Source organism: Nomascus leucogenys, chromosome 9 (genome assembly GCF_006542625.1).
Source record: "Nomascus leucogenys isolate Asia chromosome 9, Asia_NLE_v1, whole genome shotgun sequence".
Lineage (NCBI taxonomy): Eukaryota > Metazoa > Chordata > Mammalia > Primates > Hylobatidae > Nomascus > Nomascus leucogenys.
Window position 1 is genome coordinate 64,761,144 of NC_044389.1, and position 19,432 is coordinate 64,780,575.

Below are 19,432 nucleotides of genomic sequence, written 5' to 3' on the forward strand. Positions count from 1 at the left end.
CCAGGCCAGCTCTCACCAGAGATGGACTATTGCCTATTTTCACCTGTCCCCTAGCTTGGAAAATGCAGAAATGGGGAGAAAATGAAAAGGAAAAAAACTTGCTTTTCTCAAAAAATTGAGTAAAAATTCAAAAAGAAAGGAAAGATAGGGCAATGAAAACTATTCTACATGAATAACTGCCTCAAAAGAAAGAAGGAAAGTCATGGAGAAGAGGTAAGTGGTCAGAAATTTGCCTAAGTCAGACTTTAGCTAGCATTAGTGTCCAGGAACCCCAAGATTGCTCTCTGGAACTAATGAATGGCAAGAAGGAAAGGAGAGCCGAATAGCTTGGCAGTGGGGAAGGTAGAGAAGGAGTTATTATGTTGTAACTGGCACCACATATACAAGGAACATTCACAGATCAGTTATACAGCCTTGTCTGGTATATCAGCCAATACAACAGCTAGTCTTAGTTGGAAAGAAAAACTTCACAGCACATTTTGAGTAACTTAATGCATGGGCTCAGTGGGCCACCTGGTGGGGCAGCAGCTTATAATGGGTTCCACAGCTAGGGCATTGCTGCTGGGTCTCGCCTTTGTGCAGCCAAAACCAGATGACGGCACTGCTGTCCTCTTCACAGATGCAGCCCACTATACTCTTGTTGGCGATGGAGGAAACTAAATTAGGGTCTTCTTTGGTGCCTGAAACTGCCTTCGGGGGTAATATACTGTATAGGTCCAGTCCCTTCCCTGCAACCATCATGACCTCCATCTCCAATCCAGTCATCTGCTCATCACCAGTAGGAACGCCACCTCCAGATGCCATGGAGCACACCACGGCCACCCCATTGGGACCACAGGCCCTCAGGGCCTGCGCAGCCAGTGCTCCAGCTCCACGAAGTAACCTTAAAGCCATCACGCCCACAACTTGGGGAATGTCTGCGTAATGTTTTATTGTAGACTTCAACACATTTAAATAAAAATAGCCTACCTAACAAGGCTAACCTTGACTCCCACATACACACGCATACTCAGAAGAGGCAGGAGCAGCAGAAGAAAACCTTATAAAAGAAATCCCTGATTTCCTTCTATAATTGAATTATAATAAACTGTCTGGAATTTTGACCTTAACTTTTATAAGTAAGTGTTAATTAAAATAGTGCGTTTTCTAAAGTTACTCCAGAGTTCAAAACAGCAAGGGTTGAATGTGATTATGTTTTCCAGGCCTATTTATGAAAATGAGCGTTCTGACATCTAAGCCTGCAGTTGTGATTGAGTACAATGCATGCAGGATTTTAATGGAAACCAAAAGGGAATTTAAGTGGCCTCTCCCAGCAACTACTATGCATTTTCCCCACCCGTGATACTACTCACATTGAGAAAGGGGTCCGCGTTTATGATCCCTCTGCTATTTTTAGCTGAATTAGGAAATGATTCAGGTTGCTCTACCAACATCAGAGAATTCAATTTAAACCCCAAGATGAAACAGGCAAGGGAGCGCTCTTAAATATGGGCTTTGGTCTAAGCTCCCTTAGTTGAACACCGCAGGGTAATGTAATGGGATCACTCTGTAAATGGGGTGATTAGCAACCCAATAACTCATGGGAGTAATAACCTGTTTGGAAGTGTCACTTCATGCTCAGAGACTGGCACAAAGGACACCTCTGAGCTGATATGACATTAAGAAAGTCTCCTACATCACATCCATGTGTTGCTCGTTTTCTGGAATGACACAAGAAGAAGTGGCTAAAATGGAAAGTTCAGAAACAAGAGTGTTTGTCACTTCACAATTTGCAGGATGCTAACAACGCAGTCAAGACTGACTACACAGCATTGACAGAAGATACTCCTCTGATTTGGGAGTTGTTTTTCAATCCAATCTTCTTTAAAATAAATCATTAAGATAGTTTAAATTCAAAAGGCCTATGACACTCTGAACTGCAATTCGTTTAGAATGTAGGACCACCACCTCCTCGTCCACATTAGGGAAAGGGAAAGTATCTGACTTCCCAACAGAAATGTAAGGAGTCCTTCCTTTTCGAGGAATATCTGTACAAATGCTTAGGACAAAACTCCTCTCTGGTCACTCTGGGCTGCTGTCAGGCCCTTCTAGATTCTCTTTTTCCAATTTTATTCTCTTCCCACATCTGGGGGTAACTGGACAGCTGTGGGTCCAATCCTGTCTGTGGGGGATGACTGGAGATTTATAATCCAGGGGGCCATGGTGGGTCAGCATCAGTTGCTGCTAGACATCTGTTGTTATTGTTTGCCCTGCATCCATCCCCTTCTTTCTGGTAATAGCACTGTATCACTGCAACAGTCAGGAACTCAGCAGGAAACACAGGGCTCTCTGGAGAGAATTTAATCAAGCATAGTTGTACAGAGGTGCAGACAGGCTTAATGAAACCAGTAAGAGATGGGGAGGCACCCCAGGCTAACAACAGTAGGAAGTGATTATCATCGCTAACCCCACACAGGCAATCTCTGAGAGAGCTTTAGCCACAGGAGAAAGTACTGCAGGGGCACAGTGGCAGCCAGCATGCAGCCCAGCAGGCGAGGAGCTGGAGGATTCTCTCCTGTCACCCCCTATCACTTGCTGCCAGTGCCCATTGGCCAAACCAAAGTGGAAGGCAGAGGACAAGGGAGTTACGGTCTGTAGTTCATCTATTGATGGACACTTGAGTTGCTTCCAAAACCTACTGTCCTTAACCACCACACTTACTCATCTCCCAGATGCCTTTCTGCCTGCTGTCTACATTTACACCCTCTTCCAGGACTGCCTCATGACTGCTTGGGTGCTGTGGTCTGCCTACTTGCCTTGTTCTTTCTTCCCACTGCTAGCTAGTGCCTCCATCTGGCCCACCCTTAGCACTTGTCTAGTCTTGGGGTGGGGACAGGAGGGTTTTAGTTCTAGGCTGCAGTTTCTCCCTGTCTTCCCTGGTTGCCTTCACTCCTGCATGCCAGCCCTGTCATGAACCATGTTAGCAACAAAGAGCAGGGTTTCTAAGGAGTGGTACTCCAAGCATACAAATTACTTAGGAAATGAATCCTTCTATCTCTTTTGAACATCCCTCTCAGGCATGTCACTGAAGCTGGGAAGCTCCTATTTCTATTAATAACTTTACAGTGCAGAGGGGAAGAAGGAGCTGTGCTCAAAATAAAACAATGAACTCAGTGCATGAACAAGTCCAAGAAAAATGACTATAATGTATTCTGGATTCGTGTGTCTCTAAGGCTAATTAATGTAGGAAAGTCTAATACTGAGCGTTTTCTGAAAACACAGTGCCACAAAGAAAGTGTTAATAAAGGCCAGATATTTTCACATGATAAACTCCAAATCAAGGGTTATGTCTTAGAGGTCTCTACCACTCTCTGAAGATACACAATAGGCATTTATTTATTCATTCCACAAATGTTTTCAAGTTTTTACTCTAAAATAGGTAACAGATAAATGCAGGGGATACAATGGTGAGCCAGGCAGATACAGCTCTGTCCTCATAAAGCCAACTAAGCCAGCTATAGTCATAGACCCACAGTGTGATGGGTCTATTGATGTCTGTAATGAAGCAGTTGTGAAACTAACAAAAATCCAGATGGAGGAGCTTCTTTTCCAGCTTACAAGTACTTTTCAGCTAGAGAAAAATACATGAATCCTGAGAGGCAGACATTTTATTTGCCACCACAGAAATAGAAAGATGATTAAAATTGCTTAAAAAGCATTTAGAATACACTCCCACCACATCCCACTCCCCATCTTACATCCTTAAAAGAGCTTCATTTTTTTTTCTCTCTCTCTTTTGGTTGAGATCTTGTCCTCCTTTGCACCTCCTTCCAATAATACGTGAAGAATGACACAGCCCTGAAGTGTCAGAAATGGTGACACAGAAGTCCCACGAGGCCATTTCCTCTTCTCTCCTCTTTCTAGAGTTCAAAGGAAACCAAAACACACACATGCAAACAGAGAACTCTCAAAGCCAATCAGTCTGAAGGTCTACACGTTCATTTACACTCCAGGCATCCCCACATTCTTACAAGTAACCGTGGAACCCGATGTATGTCGGTTGCTGTTGGGGACCCAGTGCTGGACAGGGTCAGTACAAGTACTGTAGATCTTCATGTGCAATGAAGCCATCACTAAGCCCTTTCTGAGCCCCACGTATGTAAAGTATACCCCCTCCAGAGTTTGATAAATCTTCGGTTTATTTTTTTCACACTGGACTGTGGTTTGATTTTTATACTTAATTACTTAATCTATTTGGTATTTATTTGACTAGATTCCCCCTATCCCCCCACCCCCAAAATGCTAACTGGACATCCTAACAATATCTATAGAAAAACTCTGCCCTTTGCATCTGTTTTGTGTTATCTCTGGAATAATATAATTATTTTTATGTGAAGGGACCATGGTTTTTTTTTTAAATAAATACTTCTCAATGCCTTTTCTTTCACAGTAATCCAGCTTCTTACCCTGCGGTGTTTGGGAAGGGAGGGAAAGCATATTAAGCTTTTTTCCACCATTATCTCAAATGAAGACTCATATCAAAATGAGATTGTTTACAGGCATTTTTTACATTTGCACTATAATACAAAACATGCACACATACATAAAACAACAAAAGAAGAATATATTTTTAATTTGTGAATGAGTACTAAAATATTTTAATAATTGTAGCTTTTTAAAGGCTAAATAAAGTAGCCTCTCACAGTATACTTTTTCAGAATTTCCTTTGTAAATTCTATTTATTTTTTCGGATAAATTATTCCCCATCCCAATCAGATTTTAATTGCTATGGTATTAAGCCTATAAATCACTGCAATTTGGGGAAATCTCTACATGATCTAATCTTTCCATCTGGGAGATATTTACTTTTCATGAACTCGGACAATTATGCTTCCCAAAGTTGCCCTTCAATTCCAGAATTCCTGACCACAGCCATCCTGACCTGTCTCCATGAATAGCATCCTCACAAACACACTGCACAATGACAGAGCCTCAGCATAAAAATGTGCCCCTCAAGTCCTCTTGATCATTGACCAACATGTATTAAGACTCTACATAAAGTTTGCCACTGAAAATACAGCTCTGCCCTCAAGAGCCTTATAATTTAGTTGAATAGGTGTGTAACATGCCCAGAATGAAAAATAACCATAAAAGGTAGCATTTATTAAATATCAAATGTGCCATACCTATAGGAAGTAGTAAAGTGATGAGGACTGAGACCATTGATTAGAAGAAGATGCAAGTGTGAGTAGGACTTGAGGAGGCCTCAAACAGTAGAGTCCTGTTTAGGAAGGAAAAGATAAGAGTCCAACACAATGTCAGACACAAAGGTAGTCAATAACTGCTAAATAAACAAGAAGGGGCTTGCCAGGCAGAGACAATGCCATGGACAAAGGCACAGTGGGAAGAATAAATGCATACAGTATCCCTAAGGAATAACAAGTTGACCAATTTCTCCAAAGGTTATGGAAAACTGGCAGAAGAGGTGGGCGAACTAGGCTAGTTTCAAACTGATGAGGGCTCATAGGATATACTGTCATCTAAATATTCTATTAGAGACTCACAATTCTCTGGATTTGTTGTTAGTGTTCAATTCAATTCCATAAGCACTTACTGAACCCTACACACACCAGGCATTTTACACTCAGGATGTCAAAATGGGTAAAACATTCTCTCTGCACTCAAGGATCTTCTAGCTGAACAGTCAAACATATAAGCACATAGTCAAACATATAAGCAAACAGTCGTCAGTCACTGTGGCAGGTATTATAACAGAAATGCAACCACATAGAATATGGGAGCACAAAGGGAAAAGGTGCAGGAAGGCTTCTGGGAGGTGGCAGTACAAGGCTGAATTTTGGAGGATGAACGGGAGTTGTTAAGCACCAGGGAGGTGGACGGGTCTCCCAGGAAGACATAATGAAAAGGCATGAGAGAAGATGAGTCCCAGGACTGCACATGGTTAAGTAGCCCATGAGGGTCAGTGGTTGGGCACATATGACCAGAAAAATAGGTAGGGGTCTGGCTACTATTCAGAGGAGCCACTGAAGACTTTAACATGGAAGGAATGACGCAATCAGATTTGTTTTTGGAAAGAAAATTCTAGCAGGATTAAAGAGGTCTGAAGGAGGAGTTAGAAGAAGCTGCAGTGTTTTAGTCATATTGCTTTTTTTGTTGCCAGCAATAGTAGCAATGTGGGTTTTCACCCTATTCCCAGCACTGACACTAACAGTAATGCACCTTGGAAAAGTCATTTCTCCTCTGTGGCTCTAAGTTTCCTCACTGCAAAATGAAGACACTGTACTAGATGACCTCTAAGCTCCAGATGACAATAATTCTTCAGGCCTTCTTATTTATCCTCAAGGAAAAACTGAGTATGTAGAAAGGCAGGTGGAGTTTCAATCTTTACTTGGATTTCCATTGAAGGTAAACAATTTAAATGAGCATGCTATCAAATTTATCAAAGATTTTATTCTTTTAACTTTTATCTAAGTTGTAGAGAGGCTTAAAAGTCCCAGAAAATTATGCTTTATGTACCGCATGTGCTTGCATAGACTTTAAATTAAACTGCATTTATGAAAACCCTGTGAGCTTTTTGGATTAAATACTATATTTCAGTCCTAAGAATTATGCCAAGTGCACAGAGTGCACCCAGAGGAACATTCACACTCTCTGATTGCTTATGCAACCTCCCAGTCCTAGCTCAGCCCAGTTTTATTAAAATTTCTATTAGTGCAGCTCAGTTATGATTAAATATTCTTCCTACTATTTCAAGAAGAAAAGAATGCAGCTAACTCTTGATAGCTTGTGTCAACTGGGGACATGGATCACAGGGATAAATTAAATCCATAAATAATCCAGAACCCTAATTTAAGCCAAGAGCTTCAATCTGCTTCCTCAACCAACCTTTTCTAAGAGCTGTTAACAAAGTATTCAAATCGCCGTAAATAAGACCCCTTTGTACAGGGTCAGCTCTAGGTGAAATTGGGAGATGGCCACTTGCTACCCTCCATCCCCAGGACCCCCACTGCCTACTTGCTCTGTATCCCATTCATAATGATCTTCTAAGTGTCAACTTGCAGTTTTCTTCTTATTTTACCATTTTGCAGCTTGTGACACAGTTAACCACTCCTAGTTTCCTGAATGTCTACCTTTGGCCTCCACGGCTACTCTCCCCTGGGTCTCTTCCTACCTTGCTATTTTGGGCTATCTCTTATGTCAGTTCTCCCCTCCCCACCCTGCTACCATTTGTGTTTTCTCTGCATGGTCTTCCTGGGAGATATCATTCACACCCATGGTGATGCCATATAAATATAGCCTGTATGACCTCTTTTAAAAAATATATTAAATGCTCAGCAAATACCTGTGAAGTTGAATTGAACAACAACAAAAAACTGGTTATGTGCTTCGAATATGAAATTTAAGTAAGACAGTACAGGGAATGTGTCTCTGCCTAGGTCATCTCTCCCATGTCTCTCTCTCACACACCTTTCCTCCATTACTGCATGAATTCCTGTCCACCTTCTGCTGCCCCATGATCAATAAGCAGCCTCCACTCTAACTTTGCAGACCACATCTTAGCAGAAGCCTGGCTCCCACCTAAATATTCATGCGCCAAACACAGCAGTTATCTGATAGGCTGTGGCTTATAGGTCCAATGTAAGCTTTACTAACTTCTTAGTCCCCTTCTCAACCCCAATTCACCTTCCAAAACCCACTTCCAATGTCAAGACTCCTGTGAAGTATTACCCAGCTCTCTCTTTCTAGTCAAGCAGAATTGTTCAACCTTCACTAGACTCTGAAAATGCACTTTAGCTAAACCAATCTGTAATAGCATTGAGCAAATTGAAAAATAGTTGGTCCATCTCCTGAACTAGACTGCAAACTCCCTAAAAGTGGGGACCATATTCTATTCCATTTTGTATCTTGTGACTAGCACAGTGCCTGACACATGGGGATCATATCACTACATTTATGTAAAGGGTTTTGACTAGACAAAAAGAATGGGTACTTATGGATCATGAAGGCAGGCTTTAAGTTGGGGCCCTTATCTTTCTTTTTTGCTTTTATTTCTTTTTTCTTTCACTTAATAACAAACACTGTTCAAAAAGTGTGGAAACCAATCCCATTTCTCATTCCACAACAAATATATATTATACCAGTCTGAACAGGGATACTTGCAATTAAAAAAATAAGGTCATGGCCAGCCTCTGTATTATTTATAAATGACTAAAATATAAGAAACACAAAGTTCCAAATATAACACTGAACTCACCTGTAGAGAAACACGCAGAAATTTCATAAAACATATGTTATATAAAGGTAAGGTACCATTATTTTTCTACTTGATAGGTTGTCAATGCTGAACACTGATTTGAAATTATAAAAACAAATGCTAGATGACTATCTTTGGTGCAGACTCCTTACCCAAGGAGGGGATCCTTATCATATGAACTGTCACTGAAAGCTGACTTCCCATTACTGGGACAACAATAGCGTGTGGAATCAACTACGTAAAAACAACAAGACAAAGAGAAGTGATCAGTGACAACATGACACAATACCAGTACAAGTATGCTTGATAAGTTATGTCTGTGAGAATTTTTGTAAAACAAATCTGGTTTTCCAACTGACTCACATTTTGCCTTAAGAGAAGTTTATCTTTGTTTCTGATTGCTCTCCAATTGACAGCCAATTAAAGCGGCTTCTAACTCTTTACATGTATATTCCTTTTCTCTTTAGTCACTTCAGAATAATTTGTGATGTATAAATGTGTACTTTAATAACCATTTAAAAATTCGACAGTGAATCTGTTCCTTGAAACACAAGATCCTTTGAAATATAAATATTGATTATGGAATGCATCTATTTAACAGACCTGGAGCAGTTATTATCTACTGCTAAGGTTTCCACTACAGATGCAAGAAAAAAGTGTCCTCAAGCTTTCTGATTGTAACAGTCAAAACTGAATGGGGGAATATGGGGAAGAAACAGAATTTTGCAACTGAAAAATAACCTTGTAAACAGTGAAGAGCCTGCTTTCCTCCAAAGAAGAATCTAAAATTTGAGTTTAAAACATTAGTTGGAGAATTTAATATGAGTAGCAAAAAATAGACCCTACGTTTTCTTAAAATGTCAGAAGACATAAAGGCTATGGCCAGTATTTCCATGCTCTCACTACGTTAGTCCCTCCTTCCAACTCTCAACATAATGGAAAGAAATACACAGAAAGCCTAGACTTTAAAAGTATCCAGTAAAAGCCTCTGTTCTTTACAAGAGGTTCTTTTCCTAAGGCAGAGTAGTCCCTATTACTTCACAAGAAAGTCTTAGAGACCCAGAAGTAAGATAAATTCCTCTTATTGTGAAGTATATCCCTTCCACACTACCTACTCTGTTACAGAACTTCAAATTGGATTTCTCCAATCATAAGTCTCAGCGTCAAGAGACCTCCACTCCTACTCAAAAGGCAATTTCTGAGAGTCTGATATATGTCTACCACTCCCTCCAAATTCTGTTTGTTAGTCTGTTCCAAAGGCCTAAAAGATGATTCTACTTTTCCTGGATTAAAAATACTTTGACTTGGTTGTAGGGTCATAACTCTCCCTTATCCCCATCTAAGACCTAGGTTCTTAGAGGAATTGTAGCCACTAACCAGAAATTTCCCCAATTGTATATTTAAATGCTCCCTTTTCCCAGATATCCCACTTGGTACTTCTATGACATCACTGTAGACAGATTATAAGTTTAATGATTCTACTGACTCTGTGAAGTGTTGATGTTCACTTCACTTTTAGGTATCATAGGGGCTGCTTCCACGTACAAACACTTAAATGCTTAAATTGGAATTTTACTAACATATGTTGCTGCGTCAGAGAGACTTGTCTTTAAATACAAGCTCTACCACATTTCTGTTTATACATCTTTAACTATGCTACATAAGCTTTTGTTTTGTTTTGTTTGTTTTTGTTTTTGTTTTGAGATGGAGTCTTGCTCTGTCACCCAGGCTGGAGTGCAGTGGCGCAATCTCAGTTCACTGCAACCTCCACCTCCCGGGTTCAAGCAATTCTCTGCCTCAGCCTCCTGAGTAGCGAGATTACAGGTGCCCACCACCACGCCCAGCTAATTTTTGTATTTTTAATAGAGATGGAGTTTCACCATCTTGGCCAGGCTGGTCTTGAACTCCTGACCTCATGATCCACCCACCTTGGCCTCCCAAAGTGCTGGGATTACAGGCATGAACCACCACTCCTGGTCACTACATAAGCTTTCTAAGCCTTGGTTTCTTTGGCTATGAAATGGGAGTACTAATAATAGTTACTCCATAAGGTTAAATATGAAAATGTCATAAACCACTTAGGACAATTTCTGGCATAGTAAAAACAGACAAGAAAGTATAGTGTTACGGTGGTGATAGCAGTGGTGGTGGTGGCAGTAGTGGTTAGCTAAGGTGTAATTTTTCATGTGCCCTCGTGTTGTTTCTTCAACCAGTTCTTGAAGACACAAGATTCCACAACCATAACTCATCCTAGGTTACCTTCGTTTAAGAATACATCAAAATATAGCAAGATGCTCTGATGTGTCTCAGTAGCTTGCTTTATGTGTGCTATGTCCAAAATGACAGAAATGCTGTCCCAAGACATTAGTTTATTTTATATAATTCAATGTCGCATTGTGAAAACATCTTATACCTTTCTTTGTTCTGTATTTGATTTATCTGCTCCCTCCCCAACTGTCAATTAAATTTCCTAAATTACTATCAATAGGCATGTGAAAATGCACACAGCTTCACAGGGCACAGACCCATACAAGTATTTTGCAAGATTCTGGAGTACTTGGGCTGCCACTCCTGCCATGGCAAAACAAAAAGATCTGGGAGAGGTGCATGCATCGGGGCACAGAAACAAGAGAAGTAACCGTGAAGGACCTTGCATTAGGTACAAGCTTCACCAGATATACAACTTGTCTCCAGTAAGATGAAAAAGAACAAGGTTTTAGACAATTATTTTTGCAGCATATGCAACCCCTTGACACATTTCAAAAAAGCCCTAAATTAATTGGAAGCATAAATGAATTCTCAAGAGAAAAATTATTTCATTTCTAAGAAAGTATTCACTACTTGGACAGGTAGCTGTGGTTTATTAACATGGTGAGTATTTGGAAGCCGTCTCCTTTTCACACAATTTTGACACGTTACTTTGGGGGTTTTTGTTTGTTTGCTTGCTTGCTTTTGTGGGGTTTTTGGGTTTTTGGTTTTGGTTTTTTGTTTTTTTTTTTTGTTTTTGCTTCATACTTACCTAATGACCTCAATACAAGTTTCATTGTGTGATGCTAAACTTTTCCAATGGCACCAAAATGTTACAATGCTATTCGACAATCATACAGATATATTTTCACCAAAAGTAGAGCATTGTGTAACCCCCTAATGAATGTACTGTATTTATGGAAGAAAAGCCTATTGATTACTACCCATAGTTGAACAGAAACTTCTTACTTTGGTAAACTAATACTTACTTTCAGGATTGTTTATGACTCATGGTTACTACAGTGGAAAAAGTGAGATTGAGGTGGTCAAACAGTTTCCCCACCATTTTGGGTTCCCTGGCAGGAGACCTGCCCCTGCCTCAATTAATGGAAAACATCACGAGTGCCTGAAAGGATAAAAACTTCTGAGGACAGCCAGAGACCAAGAAAGGAAGGTGGGACTAGCATCGCCAGCCCAGAAAATGCTTCTCTGTGTCTGGACCAAATGAGACATCACATCAGAGTGGCTGTTCAGCAGCATACTGTAGGGGGTTCATTCCATGGATTCTCTGGGTATGAACACCTACCTATCCTTCCCACACTGCAGGGATATCACTTTTGGGACCTCTCCTATCCAGGACAGACAGGGGTCCAAAGTTTGCCAGAGCCAAAGCAAACCTGGGCATAAGGCACCATCAAGTACTTAAAAGGAGGCAGTGACCTGGCAGAAATGATATTAAACAGATATGTTGCAAAGAAATTTCTAAGCAAACATAATGAATAAAAACAAAAACAAGCCATGTAGAGAAGACTGAAATAATTAATCCTTCAATGTAAAGACAAAGATGTACATTCACAAGGAACAATAGCAAACAGGGAAACATGACCTCACCAAAAAGAAAAAGCAAGGAATCAGTAACCAACCCTAATGAGACAATGATAGGTGAGCTCTCTGATAAATAACTTCAAAATAGCAGTTTTAAGAAAACTCAGTGTTCTCCAAAATAGCACAAAAGGCAACTCAGAAATTTATCAGATAACTTTAACAAAGAGATTAAAATAATTGTAAAAAATCAAACAGAAATCCAAGAACTAAAAAAAATTTGCTGAACTGAAAATTTTATTAGAGGCTCTCAAGAGCAGAATGAATCAAGCAGAGGAAAGAATCAATAAGCTTAAAGACAGGCTATCTGAAAATATACATCAAAGGAAAAAAATTAAAATGACCAAAAAGGAATAAAGAATATGTACAAGATATAGAAAATTACCTCAAAAGACCAAATCTAAGAATCATTGGTGTTCAAGAGGGAACTGAGCAAGAGCAAGGGATAGAAACTTATTCAAAGAAATGATAACAAAAAACTTTCCAAAACATGAGAAAGACATACATATTCAGATACGGTTAGGTCAGAGATCATTAAATAGATGAAACCCAAATAAAACTATCACAAGGCATATAATAACCAAACTTTCAAGGTCAAGGGCAAAGACAAAAGCCACAAGAAAAAAGAAACAAATAATACATAAAGGAGCTTCAATTTGTCTGACAACAGACTTCTCAGCAGAAACCATACAGGCCATGATGACATATCCAAAGTGCTGGGGTAGGGGATTGGTGGACGGGTACGAAAATGTCCACCAAAAATTCTATACCCAACAAAAACTACCTGATACCAGATCCCCCCCGCACCCCCTCCACAAAAAAAGAGAAAGCTCAGGGAATTCATCACCACCAGACCCATCTTACAAAAAATACTAAAGAGAACTGCTCAATCTGAAAGAAAAAAACAACACTAACTTGCAAAAAGAAAACATCTAAATGTATAAAACCCACTGGTAAAAATAAGTAAACAGAAAAACTCAGAATACTCTATCACTGGAATTGTGGTATACAACCCACTCATAACTCTACCATGAAGACTGAAAGACAAAGCTATCAAAAATAATAATAGCCATAGCAGCCTGTTAAGGATAGGCAATATAAAAATATATTAATAGAGACAACAAAAAAGCTTAAAAATGTGGAAGGGATGAGTTAAACTGTAGAATCTTTTTAGTTTTTCCTGTTTGTTTGCTTGTTTCTATTCTCTTCTTTATGATCAAAGATAAGTTGTCATCTCTTTAAAATAACTTGTTGTAAGATTTTTTTTCTAAATTTCAACCACAAAGCAAAAACCTGTAATAAATATGCTAAAAATAAAAAGAAACACATTGAAACACACTACCAGAGAAAATCACTTAACCACAAAAGGAGACAGGAAAAAAAGGAAGAGAGGAGTTACAAAATAACCAGAAGACAAGTAACAAAATGGCATTAGTAAGTCCTTACCTATCAATAGTACCATTGAATGAAATGAACTAAATTTTCCAATTAAAAGAACAGTGTGGCTGAATGGATGAAGAAACAAGACCCAACTATATGCTATCTACAAGAAATTCACCTCATCTATAAAGATACACATAGACTGAAGGTGAAGATGTTGAAAAAGATATTCCATGCAAACAGAAACCAAAAAAGAGTAGAAGTAGCTATGCTTATATAAGATAGACTACAAGTCAAAGATTGTAAAAGAAGCAGAGAAGGTCACTATAGAATGATAATGCAGTCAATCTGGCAATGGGATAAAACAATTTTAAATATCTATGCGCCCAACACAGGAGCACCCATGTATATAAAGCAAACACTAATGTATCTAATGGGAGAGACAGATTGCAGTATAATAATAGTAGGGGACTTCAACAGCCCACTCTCAGTAATAGACAGATCACCCACTCAGAAAATCAATAAAGAAGCATCAGAGTTAAACTACATACTACACCACAGATATGAGCCTAACTAACATTTACAGAACATTTAATCCAACTGCTGTAAAATATACATTTTTCTCATTAGCACATGGAACATTCTCCAGAATGGACCATATGTTAGGCCACCAAACAAGTCTCAAAAGCTTTAAAAAAAAAGGTGAAATTATATTAAGTATCTTTTCTGACCATAATGGAATAAAACTGGAAATTCATAATACGAGGCACATTAGAAACTACACAAACATCTGGAAATTAAACAACATATTTGTGAATGGTTAATGGGTCAATAAAGAAATTAAGAAGGGAATTTAAAAATACCTTGAAAAAAATATAAATAGAAATGCCACACACTAAAATCTACAGGATACAGCGAAAGCACTAATGAGGAAAAAGTTTATAACAATAAATGCCTACATCAGAAAGATTTCAACTTGCCAACCTAATTACACACCTCAAAGAACTAGAAAAGCAAGAACAAACTAAACTCAAATTTAGTAGAAGGAAAGGAATAATAAAGATTAGAGCAAACATAAGTGAAATTGAGACTTGAAAAATATAAAAGATCAACAAAACAAAAAGTTGGCTTTTCGAAAAGATAAACAAAATGGAAAAACCCTTAGCTAGGCTAAGAGAAAAGTAGGAAAGCCCAAATAAATAAAATCAGAAGCAAAAATGGAGACATAACAACTGACACCACAGAAACACAAAGAATCGTTAGAGACTATTATAAACAACTATAGGCCAAAAAATTGGAAAACCTAGAAGAAATGGATAAATTCCCGGACAAACACAACTTACTAAGATTGAGTCTTGAAGAAATAAAAAAACCTGAACAAACCAACAATGAGTAATGAGAACAAAACCATAATAAAACCTTTATCATCAAAGAAAAGCACAGGACCTGATAGCTTCACTGCTGAATTCTATTAAACATTTAAAGAACCAATACCAATTCTATGCAAACTCTGAAAAAAAAAATTGCAGAGGTGAGAATACTTCCAAACTCACTCTATGAGTCCAGCATTACCCTAATACCAAAGCCAAAAAAGGGATACAACAAAAAAAGAAAACTACAGGGCAATATTCCTAAATAACACAGATACAAAAATCCTCAACAAAATACTAGCAAACCAAATTCAACAACACATTAAAAAGATCACTCACTATGATCCAGTAGGATTCATCCCTAGGATATAAGGATGGTTCAACATACATAAATCAATAAAAATGATACGAAACATTAACAGAACCAAGAATAGAAACCATATGATCATTTCAATAAATGCTGAAGAGGCATTTAATAAAATTTTATATCCTTTTATAGTAAAAATGCTCATATATTGGGGAAAGAAAAAAACATACCTCAAAACAATAAAAGCCATATATGATGGACCTAGTGCTAACAACATACTGAATGAGGAAAACTTGAAAGCCTTTTCTCTAAGATCTGCAACAAGAAAATGATGCCCTCTTTGACTTTTATTCACTGTTATGTTGAATAAAAGTGAAAGAGGGCATCATTTTCTAAAACTGGAAGTTTATGCCAGAATAATCAGAAAAGAGAAAGAAATAAAAGTGATCCAAATTAGAAGGAAGAAGTCAAATCACTCTTGTTAGCAGATGATATGATCTTATATTTAGAAAACCATAAAGACTCCACCAAAAAATTCTTAGAACTGACAAATGAATTCAGTAAAGTTTCAAGATACAAAATCAACATACAAAAACCAGCAACATTTATATATGCCAACAATGAGCAATTTGAAAAACAAATCAAGAAAGCAATTCCATTTAAAATAGGTAAAAGGCATATAAAATATCTAGGAATAAACTTAACCAAATAAGTAAAATATCTTTACAAGAAAAACTATAAAGCTGTGATGAAAGAAACTGGAGAAGACACAAAAAATGGGAAAGCCATTCCATGTTCATGAATAGGAAGAATATTTTTAAAATGTAATACCCAAACTGATCTATAGATTCAATGCACTACCTATCAAAATAACAATGACATTCTTCACAGAAATAGAAAAGACAGTCCTAAAATTTATATAGAAATTACAAAAACCCTGAATAGCTAAAGCAATCCTGACCAAAAATAACATAGCTGGACACATCACACTACCTGACTTCAGAATACACTACAGAGTTATAGTAACTAAAACAGCACAATACTAGCATAAAAATAGACATACAGACCAACGGAACAGAATAGAGAACCCAGAAATAAATCCATGCATTTATAATGAACTGATTTTCAACAAAGACACCAAGAACATACATTGGGAAAAGGACAGTCTTTTCAAAAACTGATGCTGTGAAAACTAGATAACCATATGCAGAAGAATTAAACTAGACTCTATCTATCACTATTTACAAAAATCAAATAAACATGGATTAAAGACTTAATTAAAAGACCGCAAACTATGAAACTACTACAAGGAAACATTGGGAAAACACTCCAGGGCATTGGTCTGGGCAAAGATTTTTTTTAGTAACACCTGAAAAGCATAAGGAACCAAAGGAAAAATGGACAAATGGCATTATATCAAACTAAAAAGCTCCTGCATAGCAAAGGAAACAATCAACAAAATAAACAGATAAGCCACAGAATGGGAGACAATATTTGCAAATTATCCACCTAATAAGGGATTAATAACCAGAATATACAAGAAGCTCAAACAACCCAATAACAAAACAAAGAGAGAGAGAGAAAGAAATCAATTTAAAAATGGGGGAAAATCTGAATAGACATTTCTCAAAAGAAGACATACAAATGACAAAGAAGTAACAAAAAATGCTCGTGATTTTTGTACATTGATTTTGTATCCTGAGACTTTGCTGAAGCTGCTAATCAGCTTAAGGAGATTTTGGGCTGAGACAATGGGATTTTCTAGATATACAATCATGTCATCTGCAAACAGGGACAGTTTGACTTCCTCTTTTCCTAATTGAATACCCTTTATTTCCTTCTCCTGCCTGATTGCCCTGGCCAGAACTTCCAGCACTATGTTGAATAGGAGCGGTGAGAGAGGGCATCCCTGTCTTGTGCCAGTTTTCAGAGGGAATGCTTCCAGTTTTTGCCCATTCAGTATGATATTGGCTGTGGGTTTGTCGTAGATAGCTCTTATTATTTTGAGATACATCCCATCAATACCTAATTTATTGAGAGTTTTTAGCATGAAGGGTTGTTGAATTTTGTCAAAGGCCTTTTCTGCATCTATTGAGATAATCATGTGGTTTTTGTCTTTGGTTCTGTTTATATGCTGGATTACATTTATTGATTTGCTTATGTTGAACCAGCCTTGCATCCCAGGGATGAAGCCCACTTGATCATGGTGTATAAGCTTTTTGATGTGCTGCTGGATTTGGTTTGCTAGTATTTTATTGAGGATTTTTGCATCAATGTTCATCAAGGATATTGGTCTAAAATTCTCTTTTTTGGTTGTGTCTCTGCCTGGCTTTGGTATAAGGATGATGCTGGCTTCATAGAATGTGTTAGGGAGGATTCCCTCTTTTTCTATCGATTGGAATAGTTTCAGAAGGAATGGTACCAGTTCCTCCTTGTACCTCTGGTAGAATTCAGCTGTGAATCCATCAGGTCCTGGACTCTTTTTGGTTGGTAAGCTATTGATTATTGCCACAATTTCAGAACCTGTTATTGGTCTATTCAGAGATTCGACTTCTTCCTGATTTAGTCTTGGGAGGGTGTATTTGTCGAGGAATTTATCCATTTCTTCTAGATTTTCTAGTTTATTTGCATAGAGGTGTTTGTAGTATTCTCTGATGGTAGATTGTATTTCTGTGGGATCGGTGGTGATATCCCCTTTTTCATTTTTTATTGCATCTATTTGATTCTTCTCTCTTTTCTTCTTTATTAGTCTTGCTTGTGGTCTATCAATTTTGTTGATCTTCTCAAAAAACCAGCTCCTGGATTCATTAATTTTTTGAAGGGTTTTTTGTGTCTCTATTTCCTTCAGTTCTGCTCTGATTTTAGTTATTTCTAGCCTTCTGCTAGCTTTTGCATGTGTTTGCTCTTGCTTTTCTAGTTCTTTTAATTGTGATGTTATGGTGTCAATTTTGGATCTTTCCTGCTTTCTCTTGTGGGCATTTAGTGCTATAAATTTCGCTCTACACACTGCTTTGAATGTGTCCCAGAGATTCTGGTATGTTGTGTCTTTGTTCTCGTTGGTTTCAAAGAACATCTTTATTTCTGCCCAAATCATGAGTAAACTCCCATTCACAATTGCTTCAAAGAGGATAAAATACCTAGGAATCCAACTTACAAGGGATGTGAAGGACCTCTTCAAGGAGAACTACAAACCACTGCTCAATGAAATAAAAGAGGATACAAACAAATGGAAGAACATTCCATGCTCATGGGTTGGAAGAATCAATATCGTGAAAATGGCCATACTGCCCAAGGTAATTTATAGATTCAATGCCATCCCCATCAAGCTACCAATGACTTTCTTCACAGAATTGGAAAAAACTACTTTAAAGTTCATATGGAACCAAAAAAGAGCCCGCATCGCCAAGTCAATCCTAAGCCAAAAGAACAAAGCTGGAGGCATCACGCTACCTGACTTCAAACTATACTACAAGGCTACAGTAACCAAAACAGCATGGTACTGGTACCACAACAGAGATATAGATCAATGGAACAGAACACAGCCCTCAGAAATGATGCCGCATATCTACAACTATCTGATCTTTGACAAACCTGACAAAAACAAGAAATGGGGAAAGGATTCCCTATTTAATAAATGGTGCTGGGAAAACTGGCTAGCCATATGTAGAAAGCTGAAACTGGATCCCTTCCTTACACCTTATACAAAAATTAATTCAAGATGGATTAAAGACTTAAATGTTAGACCGAAAACCATTAAAATCCTACAAGAAAACCTAGGCAATACCATTCAGGACATAGGCGTGGGCAAGGACTTCATGTCTAAAACACCAAAAGCAATGGCAACAAAAGCCAAAATTGACAAATGGGATCTCATTAAACTAAAGAGCTTCTGCACAGCAAAAGAAACTACCATCAGAGTGAAGAGGCAACCTACAGAACGGGAGAAAATTTTTGCAACCTACTCATCTGACAAAGGGCTAATATCCAGAATCTACAATGAACTCAAACAAATTTACAAGAAAAAAACAAACAACCCCATCAAAAAGTGGGCAAAGGACATGAACAGACACTTCTCAAAAGAAGACATTTATGCAGCCAAAAAACACATGAAGAAATGCTCATCATCACTGGCCATCAGAGAAATGCAAATCAAAACCACAGTGAGATACCATCTCACACCAGTTAGAATGGCCATCATTAAAAAAACAGGAAACAACAGGTGCTGGAGAGGATGTGGAGAAATAGGAACACTTTTACACTGTTGGTGGGACT

General features: G+C 38.1%; 1 protein-coding gene and 1 pseudogene across 1 annotated transcript in view; both read right to left on the bottom strand.

The window, feature by feature from the left end:
* The window catches only part of RASGEF1B (RasGEF domain family member 1B), a 625,168-nt gene that overhangs the window by 496,812 nt on the left and 108,924 nt on the right, over positions 1-19,432 (bottom strand). The gene's annotated exons all lie outside the window — the stretch shown is intronic.
* On the bottom strand, positions 502-894 carry LOC100586272 (annotated as a pseudogene).